The 13,781-nt window shown below is 47.3% G+C and overlaps 1 long non-coding RNA gene across 1 annotated transcript; it reads left to right on the top strand.

The window, feature by feature from the left end:
• The first annotated feature begins 8 nt into the window (after positions 1–8).
• Positions 9–10,654, top strand: LOC132652324 (uncharacterized). The gene is made up of 2 exons (XR_009589830.1): positions 9–7,428; positions 10,539–10,654. It is a non-coding gene; the product is annotated as an uncharacterized LOC132652324 (long non-coding RNA).
• The last annotated feature ends 3,127 nt before the right edge of the window (positions 10,655–13,781 follow it).

Genomic DNA, 13,781 nt, shown 5'->3' on the forward strand with positions numbered 1-13,781 from the left:
CGGAAGGATGGCGCTCTAGGGAGGAAGTGGCGGACGGGGCGGGCCTTGCGCTGGCGAGGTGAGGATTGCAAGGACGTAATGCGGATGCGGGGCCGAGGTGTCGTCCGGTGTCGCCAAAGCGGAGCCACGACGGTACGGGGATCCCGGATGGTGGCCGATTGGCGGCCTAACGTACCCAGGGCAGGTTTTTGCCCCCAGATTATAGCGCTGGCCCGGTTTTGTTTCTCTTTACACCTATACTGTCCACGAGGCAGGAATGAAAGGCAGAAAAAAATCCTCGCCAGCAGCCGGGCAAGAATTCCAGCACAGTTAGCAGCTGTTTAAGGCCGTTTTCTCTCTTCTCAGCCATAAGCTATTGTTTCTCTAGGAATTTCACTAGAAACCCAGTTTACAGGCAGAGGACAAAACTTACCTTGTGCAACCCTAGTGGCACCTGGTTTTTACTTTATCAGATTACAGTTCCATTCAATGAACCACCCATAAAGTTGATTTAACAAAAGAGAGAGAAGTGGAATGGTTCTCAGCGACATTTTGAGATTAACCACCAAAGAAGTATATGGCCAATACGAAGACAATTGCTACTCTCTCTCCCTTGAGGAGTCCATATTTCCACGTTGGTATTGCCTTCTGAGCCTCATGCTTAGGCCTATATTAAAGTTATTCCTAATAAAATCTCCAGATCTTCATCACCTTGGCCAGTCCTGAAATCTTTTTGGTCTGTAAGCCAGGAATCCTAGTTTGGCCTGAGTCAAAGTTCCTAAAAAATTAGAAGTCAGGGGAAGAAAAAAAAGTTAGGAGACTGCGGGCTGCTAAAGTTACAGTGTAGCGCTGTTTCCCTGTGCCTTCAACTGCTGACATTCTGTTTTCTGGGCCTCTGCAAGGATAGGATCAGCTAGAGCAACCTTGACTATTTGTTCCCATTCCTGTTCCCCCAGGCTGAGACCTTCGAGTGGTTGGTTGGTTGTTCCTTTCAAAATACCTAAAGATTCACGGCCCTGCTCCAGTCCAGTTGCAGCCAATGCTAGTTTTTGTAAACTGGTCCCACTTTGATCACTCTGGAATCCTTTGGGGGGAAAAAGTGAGGTGTTCAGACTTCCTCTCTCCTTCCCCACAATATGTGACTTTTAGGTGGGTGGAAGTGTCTGGGATAAAAGAGTACTGGTTGTACCTACTCTTAGACCCAGGCATGTGGAGTGAAAGTTGTGTTTATCTGTTAAACAACCTCAAGCCATATGTCAGCCACCATTCTAGGATCTAAGAAGACAGATTGATAGAGAGCATTTGTGGCCTCCAGAAATACATGGCTCTAGTACATTAAGAGTGGGCTGAAGTGAGGTATAGTGACATACCCTTTAGAAGTGGAGCAGGAGGATCAGTAGTTCAGGGACGTCCTCAGCTACATGGTTTTAGGCCAGCCTGGGCTACAGGAGATCTTGTCTCAAAAAAGTAGAATCTTGATACTAATTCCAGTAGTCGGGGGCTGGGATAGGAGGATCACAGATTCAAGACATAATGAGTCCAGGCCATTCTGAGCTATAAAGTGAGATCCTGTCTCAAAAAGAGAAAAGAAGGTCTGTAGGGGTCTCAGGGTCGGAGGCCAGGCTTATCCTGCACAAGGCCAAGTTCAGTCTCCAGCACCAACAAAAAGCAAATGGGCCCTGGTCCCACAAATGCCACTTTGAATACTAGCTTTCTGGTTTCCTGGCTTTGTTACTGTTGCAGGTTCGAAAGCACACTAAGCCTGTTATCTGTAAAATAGGGGAAATGATACCTTGTGCAATTGTGAGAGTCAAAACAACATAACTGTTTACTTAGGTCCTAGTCCAGAGAAATAAGTTAGTATTAATTATGGTGGTGGAGGAGGTTAAGCAGGGAACTATAAATAGTATTTTAATAGAAGCATGAGCAGTGGGTGAGGAATATAGCGTGGAAGGATTCAGATGTGGTTTGCATTTGAGTTGGGCTTTTAAACTTGAGTAAGTTTATTAGGAGAAGGAGAAAGAGCATTGCAAGCAGAAGAAACCACATGAAAGTCCGGGAGCCTGAACATGGGGAGCTATTCAGAAATGTTCTTGCCTGGGGAGTTGGGACAGCCACCTTTCATAGTGCATGTGCTGCCTGAAATAAAACAAGTGCTGGCTTGGCTCTGCTCCTTCTGGGACTTCCGGGCTCTTCTTCCTCTCAGATGCCTTTAGTTGGCTTTCTTCCTCAAGGCTCAGCCTGATCTCAGGTCTGCCATGAAGACTCCTGAGCTCTCACCACCTCTCTGCTTTTCCCAATCCCTGCAGTCCTTAATTTTTACTACACAGTTTAGCAGTAATTATATGTTGTCCTGTTATTTAATTATCTCATCTATGCAAGTGTAGTCTCTTCGGTTCTCTCCCTTGGGGCAGGGGTGGCAGCTTCTCATTTTATGTCCAACATGGGACTTAACCCAGACCATCAGCCCACAAAATATGTTGATACAATGTCTGTTAACTGCACAAGCCACAAGCACCAGGCCCTAATTATTGGATTACTGATTGAGCACATACTGGCCTGTCTGAAGTTAGTTGAAGAGGTTTGAAAAGAGAATAAGGCGTCTGCCTCCATATACAAAATGGCGTTACAGTCAGGGGTGTTGGCGTACGCCAGTAATTCAGTCTTGGTTGACTGAAGTAGGTGGATTGTGAGTTCCTGGCCAGTCAGATAACTAGTAAGACACTGTCCAGAAGGAGGAAAGACATGGCTTCAGGACATGACATGGCTATCACATTCATGAACTCAGCAGCCGTGGTCGCCTGCACCTCATCCAAAATACATGGCTCCAGTACATTAAGAGTGGGCTGAAGTGGGGTATAGTGGCATACCCTTCAGAAGTAGAGCAGGAGGATCAGAAGTTCAGGGATGTCTTCAGCTACATGGTTCTAGGCCAGCCTGGGCTACATGAGATCTTGTCTCAAAAAAGTAGAATCTTGATACTAATTCCAGTAGTCGGGGGCTGGGATAGACCAGCTAGAATTCTGATAAAGTTGAGGGAGGGGCTCTCCAGACACCACCCTTTATTTGAGGAACTGTTGGCAGTTGATATCTGCTGCGAGAGGGAAAATTGTATTTTTGAGGATGTGGCCTCTGGTGGGTTTCTCATGCTCCAGGGGGAAAGAAGGACCATTATTTCCCCCCAGAATCTTGGGAACATCAAGAGACTAATTGAGTGAGTACTGTGGAGGAAGCTGGAATCTTCACATCCATTCACTTGTTCAGCACGACCCACAGTAACACTGTTGGAATGACATTGACTTTTGCTCTTACTAGAAATGTCAAGACTTGAAGCCATCAGCCATTTTCTTCTTCTGCTCTCACACTCTGTCTTTTGGATTATGACCCAAAGTCAAGTTGATTCGATCTTTCCACAAAGACCAGCTGTTGTCATTAAGAACCTATTGTCTAGGTACCTAGTAAATCACTTCTTGTGATGTGTATACAAGCCATTCTTTTCCTATAACAGGGAGTACTGTAGACATTTGTTGTTGCCTTTATTTTTGTAGATATTTTTAATTTGTACTAACCAAGTTTATGAGAGTTTATTCAGTGCTGGAGGATACCTAGAGTTATTTATCAACTTAAAAAAATGGATGTGGCCCACTATGGTGGTACATGCTTATAATCCCAGCACTCAGGAGGCTAAGAGTCTGAGGCAGGAGGATTGTCATGAGTTAGAGGGCAGCCTAGTCTACATGGTGAGTTATAGGCAGCCTAGGAGACCCTGTCTTAACAGCAAAACAGGTCAAAGCAGCTTGTTCATGCAGATGGGCAGCACTAAACACAGAGATACATAACTGGTCAAAGTTGAGAAGTGACTGAATACTCAGCTTTAAATGATGCTCTTCCAACCCACAAGGATGAGGGAAGATGGCAGACGAGGAGGTAGACTGTAAGAGCCAGAGGATGTGAAATGCTCTCTTCAGGCATGACATGACTGTCACATTCAGGAACTCTACAGCTGGGGTCACCTGCATGATCTAGCCAGCTAAAATGCTGATATAGTTGAGAGATATGCTCTCCTGGTCCCCCTCCTTGTTTGAGGAACTGTTAGCAGCTGATATCTTCTTTGAGAGGGAAAATTGTTATATTTTTGAGGATGTGGCCACTAGTGAGTTTTCCACGCTCCAGGGAATGGTCCCGCATCCATACACACACGGCCAGCGCTAATTTAACTTTGTAGGCTAACAAAGGAAAAAGAAGACTCGAAGTTGAGAAGGAGATGTGTTGGGGAGATACAGGAAAGGTTGGAGAGGGAAGTGGGGAGTATATGTACATGGTCATATTTCATTGTATATATGTATGAAATTCCCAATAATAAAGCAAATTTATAAAAACAGAAGAATATGGTCCCTGAGGAAGCAATGTAGTAGTGCAGACAAAGCCAGCGGGCAATTAAAATACATACAGTGGCCTGGAGAGGTGGCTCAGAGGTTAAGAGCACTAGCTGTTCTTCCAAAGGTCCTGAGTTCAATTCCCAGAAACCACATGGTGGCTCACAACCATCTATAATGAGATCTGGTGCCCTTTTCTGGTGTGCAGGTGAACTTCTTACATAGTGGTTCAGAGTATACAAAAGTAGAACTTGTCAGGTGTCTCAAAAACTAGGCCTGGAACCTGTACTGTCTCTTCTGCACTCTGTTAGTTTAATCAAGTTACTGTGGAAGGGAAGACACCAGACCATGAATGTGGTGAAGTGTGGTTCTTTGGAAACCGAAAGATTCTACAGGAGAGGCTGTGCAGGAGCCCCATATAGGATGACAGTAACAACTTCTTTCTTTTTCTTCTTCTTTCTCTTCCTCTTCCTCCTCTTTTCTTCCCCCTCTGTCTTCTGTGTGTATGTCATAGAAGGACATTGACTATCTTTCTTTATCACTTTCTACCTTACTCCTTTAAGACAGGGTCTTTCACTCAACCAGCAGCTTCCCATTAGGGTAGGCTGGCTAGCCAGCGAGCTCCTAGGACCTGCTTGTCTCTCACCGTTCCCTCATGTTGGGGTTGTTATAGGTGTGCATAAGCACCTTTTTGTTGTTTCAAGGTAGGGATTCTCTGTGTAGCCTTCACTGCCCTAGAACTTCCTCTGTAGACCAGGTGGGCCTTGAATTTAAGAGATCTGCCTGCTTCTGCCTCCAGAGCTCTGGGATTAAAGGTGTGTGCCACTACCACCTGGGCATGCACAGCTTTTTACATAGGTGCTAGATATTTGAACTCAGGTCCTCATGGTTGGGCATCTTACTAAACTATTTCTAAATAGTTACTAAACTATTTCTCCAGTCTCCACAGATTGACTTCTTTCAAATGAATGTGGGGCGGGAGATAGAGCTGGGGCTAGGAATATAGCTCAATTGGGAAAGTGCTGGCTGAGAATGCATGGATTGTGCCCAGTTCCCCAGGACTTCATAAACTCAGCCTGATGGCACATTTCTGTAAGCTCAGCACGGGGAAAGTGGAGTTAGGATTAGAAATTCAAGGCCATTTATCCTCAGAAATGTAGCAAATTGGAGGTCAGCCTAGGATGCATGAGACCCTATCTCAAAAAAAAAATAAAAAATAAAAAAGATGGCAAAGACTGTGGGGAGTATGTATGTGTTTAGGTAACTGCTGTGTGGGATAGGTTGGATCTAGGAAGGAGGTCGAGTCCTCATTGTCACCCTGCCCTTCTCAGCCAGGAACTTCACATTTGTCACTGAAGGCTGAGTCATTCTCTTCAACACGGGCATCAGTTTTGTTTGTTTACAGGATTTGTTTTTTTAATGCAAACTCTTTAAAAATGTTTTGTTTTGCTTCATTTATTTTAAAAGAACATTTTGCAGGAAACCTGCCACCTGGTAGGAATCTGGACATGGGGTTGGTCGGTGGTCAAGCAATTTATACTTGGGTGTGAAGTGTGCTGAGGAAGAACCTGCTGGCAAGGAGCAGGGAGCATGGCACTGACCTCTCAGACAAGAAGATATATGAAATTGAAATTATCTTTTCATTACCAACGAAAAGGTAATGTAGAAGAGGGCAGAGAAGGTCGTTAAAAGAGTTTTCGCTGTAGTAAAAAGTCAAATAGTACTAAAGGGTTATATCAAAACGCAGTAGACCTCTGCTGCATGCCCTCCACCCTCCAGGCTGGCTCCCTGGAGGCAGCCGTTTTCAACTCTTTGAAGCGTCAGGAAGCTGGGCAGAAGAGCAGGAGTTGTGTGACCTTCAGTACCGTGCTCCCACTGACCGCCTGGTTGTCTTGGTCAGGTTAATTATTGTTTCCTTCAGTTCTCTCATGTGTATCATGGGACTGATGAAATAGTGCTCGTCTCAGAGGACACAGTCAATGAATGATGACTACATATGATGATGATGATGATGATGATGATGATGGAGTGATGATGGAGGAGGAGGGAACTTGAGAGCCACTGTGAACACAATTGGGTTTAGTCATACACCATACAAATAGCTCTAGGGCGTGGTTGTGACTTAGGGGAAAGGACAAGAACCCAGGCTCAGTTGAAGAAGTTTGAGCTTTTTTCCTAAGAGAAATTATTTGTTCCCAATCCCATTCTTTTATTCCCTATCTCTTCTACAACCTTGTCACTGTAATTACCCTGATCTTCATATCAAAGCATGCATTTCTTCACTAAGTTTTTGCTTTCCGCCTATGAAATATACACAAGCCTTTCCTATCTCAGCCAAGTCATTAATTGATCCTCCTGCTTCTTCAATTATCAGTCTGTTTCTTTGTCTCCATTGCCAAATTTCTCAGCACGAATGTTGCCTCTTGTTTCTGTATGAATCCCTGGATTTTGGCCTTGTTGGCCACTTCCATCTCTGTCTTTATGCTGCACTGGACACCAGGGTCATCAAGACCTGCCTTATTGGCCACCAGGGTACATTTGGACCCACAGTGTTTGAGTGGGTTGAGCACATTACTCCTTCAGTTTTACCTACAAAGGCTCACCCTGCCACTTCCTTATTTCTGTCTGTGTTTCTTCAAGCATCTAGGAAAGCGACCTTGAACTCCAGGTTGGCTCTACTTTCATTTGTCTTCCACGTGTTAGTTTGCACTGTCATTGTCAATACTGAAGCGTCACGGAAGCTAGCATCTGTAAAAGTTGCGTCAGAATCTGGAGGGGTGGGTGTAGATATCTGACGAATCCCAAAAGCAGAATATAGCTGGAGCCCAAGAAAGACCAGAAACTTGGATTCCGGAGCCAACAGAGTGAGCTCCTCCCCAGCCTGCCTTATGGATTTCTTGTGATCTGTATAGACACCCGAAAGGTGTCAGACACTCCCACACCCAGCTGATCACCAGGTCCTTCAAAAATCACACTCTTGCCTCGGGCACTTGAATGTGTGTCTCGTCCAGCTTCCCCTGAGATTTTGGCCATCTGAGGTCCCAGTTCAGATACACCTGTTGGAGTTCTCCAGGTACGTAAGGCTGGGGATGCGCCTCAATTGGTAGCATGCTTGGAAGCGTGCACAAAGTGCTGGGTTCATTCCTCAGCGCTGGGAAACCTGCATGAGGTGTGGCACACCTGTGATGCCAGCAGTTTTGAGGTGGGTGCAGGTGGCCCTCAACTACATAGTAGGTTCAAGGCTAGCCTGGCTACCTGAGACTCTAGGGGAGGAGGGCTGGAGGGATGGCTCAGCAGTGAAGACCACATCTTCCTGCAGAGGACCTAGGTTCAATCCCCAGCACCCACATGGTGGCTCACAACCATTTTTAACACTGCTGCATAGTGTTAAACATACAGAGGGGTGAGATACTCATATACAGAAAATACAATCAATTAATCTAAAGTAAGTAAGAAAGAAAGACTAGTGAGATGGCTCAGCAGATAAAAGCACTTGGTCACAAACCTGACAAAAAGAGCTCTACCTCAGGGACCCACATGGTAGAAACAGAGAAACTACCCCTGCAAGCTGCCCCCTGACCTTCATGTGTGTGTTATGGCATGCAAACGTACATGCATCTCCTACACATACTCACACTCAGTAAATATAGTTTAAAAAATAACGACATTTCAGATGCTGGGGAGGATGCAGGTTTCCGAGTGCTGGGGAGGTGATCTCATCTGGCCTCAGCCAGACCTCAGCAAAGAAGATCCTCAAGCAGGGTTCCCCTCCCAGCTCCCAAAGCTGTCACTACTAACTGAGGATCTAGGTGTGGCTGCCATGGAAGAGCAACGCAGAGCATGGGAATCCAGCCTTCAGAAAAGCTGGGGCAAGAGATGTAGCAAGCTCTGCAGTGCTTCCAGGAGGTGAGAGAGGTGAAAGCGGCATGCTTGGGGCTTCGTGCCAGGCTCAGACTAAGGCCTTCCTCAAGTGCTGGCAGCTAGAAGCCGGAGGTGCTTCTGATTCTGCTGAGCCCCTGTAGGTCCCTCTGCACCCTTGCGAGCATTTCTCATCAGGCTCTGTGTGTAGGGCAGGTATTTGGCTTCCTCAGGTCCAGCAGGCCTTCTCTCCCTGCCTGCTCCTGGGTGGTGGCCCTCCTGCCGCTGGAACTGCAGCTCCCACGCCCACCAGCGCAGAGCTGGGGGTGGGGCAGGGAGGCCAGCCTCACAGCTGTTTGCTCCCAGGCAGCATGGCTAAGTAGTTCACAGCTCTGGCTCTGAGTCAGAACCCGCCCATTTCACTCTGTCTGCTGCCAACGCTATCTTTGTGGCCCTGGGCAAGTTAACTCCTTTCTGCTTCATCTGTGCAGTGGGGATAATAATGATAGGCCTTGGTGCTGGCCCTGAGCTTTACTCTGATAATGCAGAGAAAGCACTCAGCTAGGTCCACCTTCACCTCCTGAAAACAGGGCCCAGTACTTGTTAGCATCGCTCCCCTCCCACCCTCCTCACTCTGCTGCCTGCTCCCTCTCTCTGTTCACATGTCCGTCTCCACCTTTGGCCTGAACTCCACCAGGTCAAAGATAAAATTGTATGTGTCTGTGTTCTTGGTGCCCAGCACAGGACCTGGCATATTTGATAATAGGGATATGAGTCTACTGTTGTAAGGAATTGATGAAACAGTTCAAAAGAACAAGAATACAGGGGCTGGAGAGATGGCGCAGCAAGTAAGAGGACCTGGGTTGGTTCCAGGCTCCCACATAGTGATTCTAACGCCAGGGTATCTGACGTCCATTTCTGTCCTGCATGGCACTAGGCTCCCACATGATATACAAACAGGCAAAATGCCTGTGTACATAAAACAATACAAGAAAAAGCCAGGAGTGGTGGTGTGTGCCTTTAATCCCAGCACTGGAGGCAGTGGCAGACATCTAAGTTCAAGGCCAGTCTGGTTTACATAGTGAGACCCTGTCTCAAGTAGAAAAAGTGCAGGAGGCAGAGGAAGGCCAAAGGAGGGTGTTGGGCAGGAGGTGGGGAGGGAGTTGTCCTCAGAATTTCATTGGCTTTGATGGTTCACCTTCCACTCCGGTCATTTACTGCACTTGAAGAAGTTTCTGTCATGGGGTTGGCCTGGGGGCCAAGAAAACTTCACGGACCACAGTAGATCGCACTACTGACCTTATAGAGCAAACTGAAAAATTGATGGACATTAGCCACAAAAACAAGCTAAGGATACATTTCATCTAGGAACCTTGCAAGGAACCAGAAGCCAAGGCTCTAATAGAGAAAGTACATTTTGGGGAGGGAGGAAGCAAAGCAGTAAGAGTCCTGGATGATGTGAAGGGTTGGTTGTGTCAAAGCAGAAGATGAAAGAACCTTCTACAGAAGGGCGCAGGCAGAAGGAAACTCGACTGTTGGGCAAAAAAACAAGGTTAGTGCAACTGGAGTTGAGTAACAGGGTGGGTCAAAGCTTCTACAAGGCTGCAGAGCTGGGAGAATGCATTCTGCAGAGCCACAATGAGAGACGCGAGCCTCTGTCCTAATGATAATAGCTCACATTTATTCAATTTTGTGTATATGTACACTGTGCTAAGCACCTTGTGTGCTTTTGTCATTTACCACCCACAATCCTCTGGGAGCCTGGGAATAAGTACTGTTATTCCCACGCTGCCTCGGGGAAAGTAAATCTGCTTAAAGGCGATCAGCGGGCTGTAGCAGCTATGATTTGAATCTAGGACCCAGCACCTTCCCTCCAAACCCCAGTGTGGTGCAGCCAAAGAGCTAAATGCGGACAGGCGAACATCTCGACTCCACGCTTCTCCGTGGCAGCCCTGGCTCCCTCAGGTCGGGGAGCTCGGCGGGGCTGACTGCCCGAAGAAGCTGCCACCGGATCGCCGGCCTGGGCGCCCACCCGCGTGGGACGCGGCCGCAGTGCGGAGGGCGCTCGGGCGTGTGCACGCGCGGTCGCCGCGGCTGTCCCGGCTGCAGCCGCGAGGTGTCCGTGTCGGGTGGCAGGGGCGCCCCGCGGCGCCCGGCAGGGGGCTCTCGGTTCCAGGCTCCCGCAGCCAGCCCACAGCTCCGCTGCCCGCATCACATCCCCTCCTGCCTTGAGGGAGAAAAGCGGGCTTTCGTTTCTGATTTAAAACGACTATTTTAAAATGGGTTTCATTCTTTTTTATTTTTTTCCCCTGCCTTCTCTCACAGCCAGAAAGAGGGGGAAAACGACGCCAAGAATCCATTCCAAACGAACAACCAAGATGAGGCGCGGCAGCTCCCAGATGTTGATGTTTTGTTTTTTGACATAAATCTTCTCACTCATATGGGAGTTTTCATTGATTCATGTTCCCATCTGCTGAATTTCCTTTTATTTATTTAATATGGCTTTTTGGGGAAATCTTGCTTCGAAGCTCTGGAGAAGCATAAACCGTGGCAGCCGCTGCAGCCCTCCTCCCTCTTGCAAGCCTTGCTGCTGGGGGCAGGGAGATGCGGTGGCGTCCTGCAGAGTGGGGTGGGTGTTGGGCGTACTCGGCAGCGAGGGGCAGGCGCTGCAGGCCTGCGCTAACGTGGCGATTCTGCCGCTTCGAGCCTTCCAGAGGCAGGGAAAGAGGTAGAGTGAAGAAGGGAGGAAGGGGGGGGGGGGTAGACTGGCTGATTCTGCTCCTGCTTCCCTGCTCACCCTCAGCACTACATTCCGTCCCTTTCCTGCTAGCATACACTTTCCTTTTGACACCTTGAGTACTAGGAAGCATCCAACAGTGGACATCAATATTAATCTGACGCTACATCTCCCGGTCCATCCTGTACCCTTCCACCCCAATAGTGATTTATCAGTAATTACAAACTCCAACCCTGGAGTCAGACCGAATCTTGACGACTTTCCAGAGGGAATTCTTGAACAAATTAACTTTTTAGAGCTTTGGGTTTCCTACATATAAAATAGGAATAATTACTACATCCTTCTCGGTACCAGTATGTTTTACAGAAAAGGAAACCGGTGCAGAAACCGATTAGGGCATGTCCAACTCGGCCCCATCCAAACCTACATCTCTACCAACCAGTTTCCCATTCCATCTCCTCCTCCAGGATTCCATTTTAAACTATTTGCCTGACAAAGATCAGAACGTTTCCCTCGCCCCCCCCCCCCCAAGAGGCAGAAGAAAAGACTAGGAATTAATGGTTCAAAATGATGGATAATTGAGAACAGTTTTCCTTGAACTTGGAAAATAGGCTCAGACTTGGGAGAACTCCTGAAGTCATCTTATTGGGTCCCTTATAGAATCCATACTGGCCTCCCAGACAGGCAGGTGCACTTACAGACACCTCTTACAGACACCTAGTCTATCAGAGGATACTCTGAGACATTAAGAGCCCCCTATAGGGCCAGCGCTTGAGAAGCAAAGGCAGGCAGATCTCTGAGTTTGAAGCCAGCCTGGTCTACATAGAGAGTTCCGGGACAACCAAGGCTACATAGTGAAACCCTGTCTCACCCTCCTCCCCCCCCCAAAAAAGCCCTGCAGATTATGGGATAGGCGTATTTGAATGTTAAGAACCGCAATTTCCATAGACCACAGTCCTTAAGACCTATCAGTGTCCTTATCTATATCTGTGAAGGTCAGTTCTGAGCAGAATGGAGTTTCCCATGTTGTGTGACCTTTTTCTGAGAAGAATGAACAAATGTCTATTCATCCCAGATAGGAAACAAACCACAGGTTGAAGAAACAATTTTAGCCAAGTCTGGTTTGGTGAACCAGTGAGTTTAATTGGGAGCAAGGGTGTTGGTTTACCTATAGGCACACTATCAGCTTACAGGCAGCTACACTGCTAAAGAAAAGTCCCTCTCCCCCAGCAACCAGTACCCGCTTATGTACTGTCCTTGCAGAGGGGCAGAGCCCAGTGAAGCCTCCTCCCTCTGTCATCGATGCTACCGGAGCCAATCTACTGTGACTCTCATGCTCTCGTAGCTGCTGAGAGTACAACAGCTGTGTCATTTCAGGAGGCCAGCATTCTACAACACCTGAGGTCACTAAGCTATAGAACCCTCCTCTGGGTATTGACATTCCTTCCCTATGAATAGGGAACCTTCATCCAACCCAACCTTCTCTATGTGTTCTGGGGGACCCTTTCCTGGCTGGGCTCATGTAGCTGCATATCTGAGACTGATTTGATTTATGCTTGTTGAGCCTTTGCACACATCCATAACCTTCACCCACGCATGCTGTTTTCTGGAACCGCTCTGAATGGTAAACAGCACAATACTTGGGCATGGGCTTAGAGCTGCACAGGAAGTGAACACTGAAAATGTGTACAGTGAAAAAAATAGATTATATGAAAGACTGCTCCTCTTCACTTTGCCCAAAAGCCACCTAGGCTGAAAGATGACTTCATTGGGACACTAAAGCCTACTCATCCAATCCATAATTTGTCCTTGAGATTGTTGAAATAGAGCATACACATCACATACAAATCCAAAAATAGAAAAACAAGGGATACTGGATCTATAGCTCCGTGGTAGAGTGCTTGCCTAGCATGAGTAAGACCCTCGTTTGATGCTAAGATCACACATAAAGAGAGAATGACCATAACAGACATGTGTAATAGATAACCATAGGATAGTATGGGGATAGCTGCTCTTATGCACATTTTCAGCATTGTCTGAATTTGTTACACCTCACAATAAAGTTGTTTAGACATAACTTACCTGGTAAGTTGTGTGTGAACTGAGGGAGATAATGCAGTTTCAGCTCTGACCAATCCTGTCTCGTGTGCAGTAGGTAGGCACTCAATGGAAGTGACTTTTCATGTTGAGGGATGATTTGAAGCCACATAATTAGTCACTGACAAACATTAAGAAAAGGTCCTTTGCTTGGAAGCATTGATTGCCTATTTTTGTGTGTTTGTATGTATGGGGGTAGAAGGTGTTTGCTGATTTAGAGAAAGTGACAGTTACAAACTCAGTGCAGAATTAGAAAACCTTACTCTGATCCCTCCCCCCCTCTCCCCCAAGAAGACAGGGGAGGAACAGAGGAACAGGAAAACTGGTTAACTCTGGGGGGAGGGGGGATCTAGGTGAAAATTCCATTTGTGTTGGCTCAAAAAAAGGGGACCAGGTCTGGGGTTCCAGTAGACCCCTGGATGTCTCACCTAAATCTGTCTGGCTGCATCATGCTTCCTGCAGTGTGGATGAGACGTCAGAAGCCAGCTCAGGCGACAGTGGGTTGGCCCAGGCCCAGCTCATTGATGGCGAGAGAAGCCATTCTGCTGACTGTGTGCTCTAAAGGTGCTGTGGAAGTGGCCAAGAGCAAGAGGCTCACCCAGCCAAAAGGCACTGAAATCAACCAGGGAGGCCAGGAGAATCTTGCCTTAGTCTTTTAGCCAGGAGACGCCAACAGAACTGTGTACCTCTGAGTATAAGCCTTTTGAGGGTCTCAGAGCCAAGACTGCTCTGGC

Source organism: Meriones unguiculatus, chromosome 2, assembly GCF_030254825.1.
Source record: "Meriones unguiculatus strain TT.TT164.6M chromosome 2, Bangor_MerUng_6.1, whole genome shotgun sequence".
Taxonomy (NCBI): Eukaryota; Metazoa; Chordata; class Mammalia; order Rodentia; family Muridae; genus Meriones; species Meriones unguiculatus.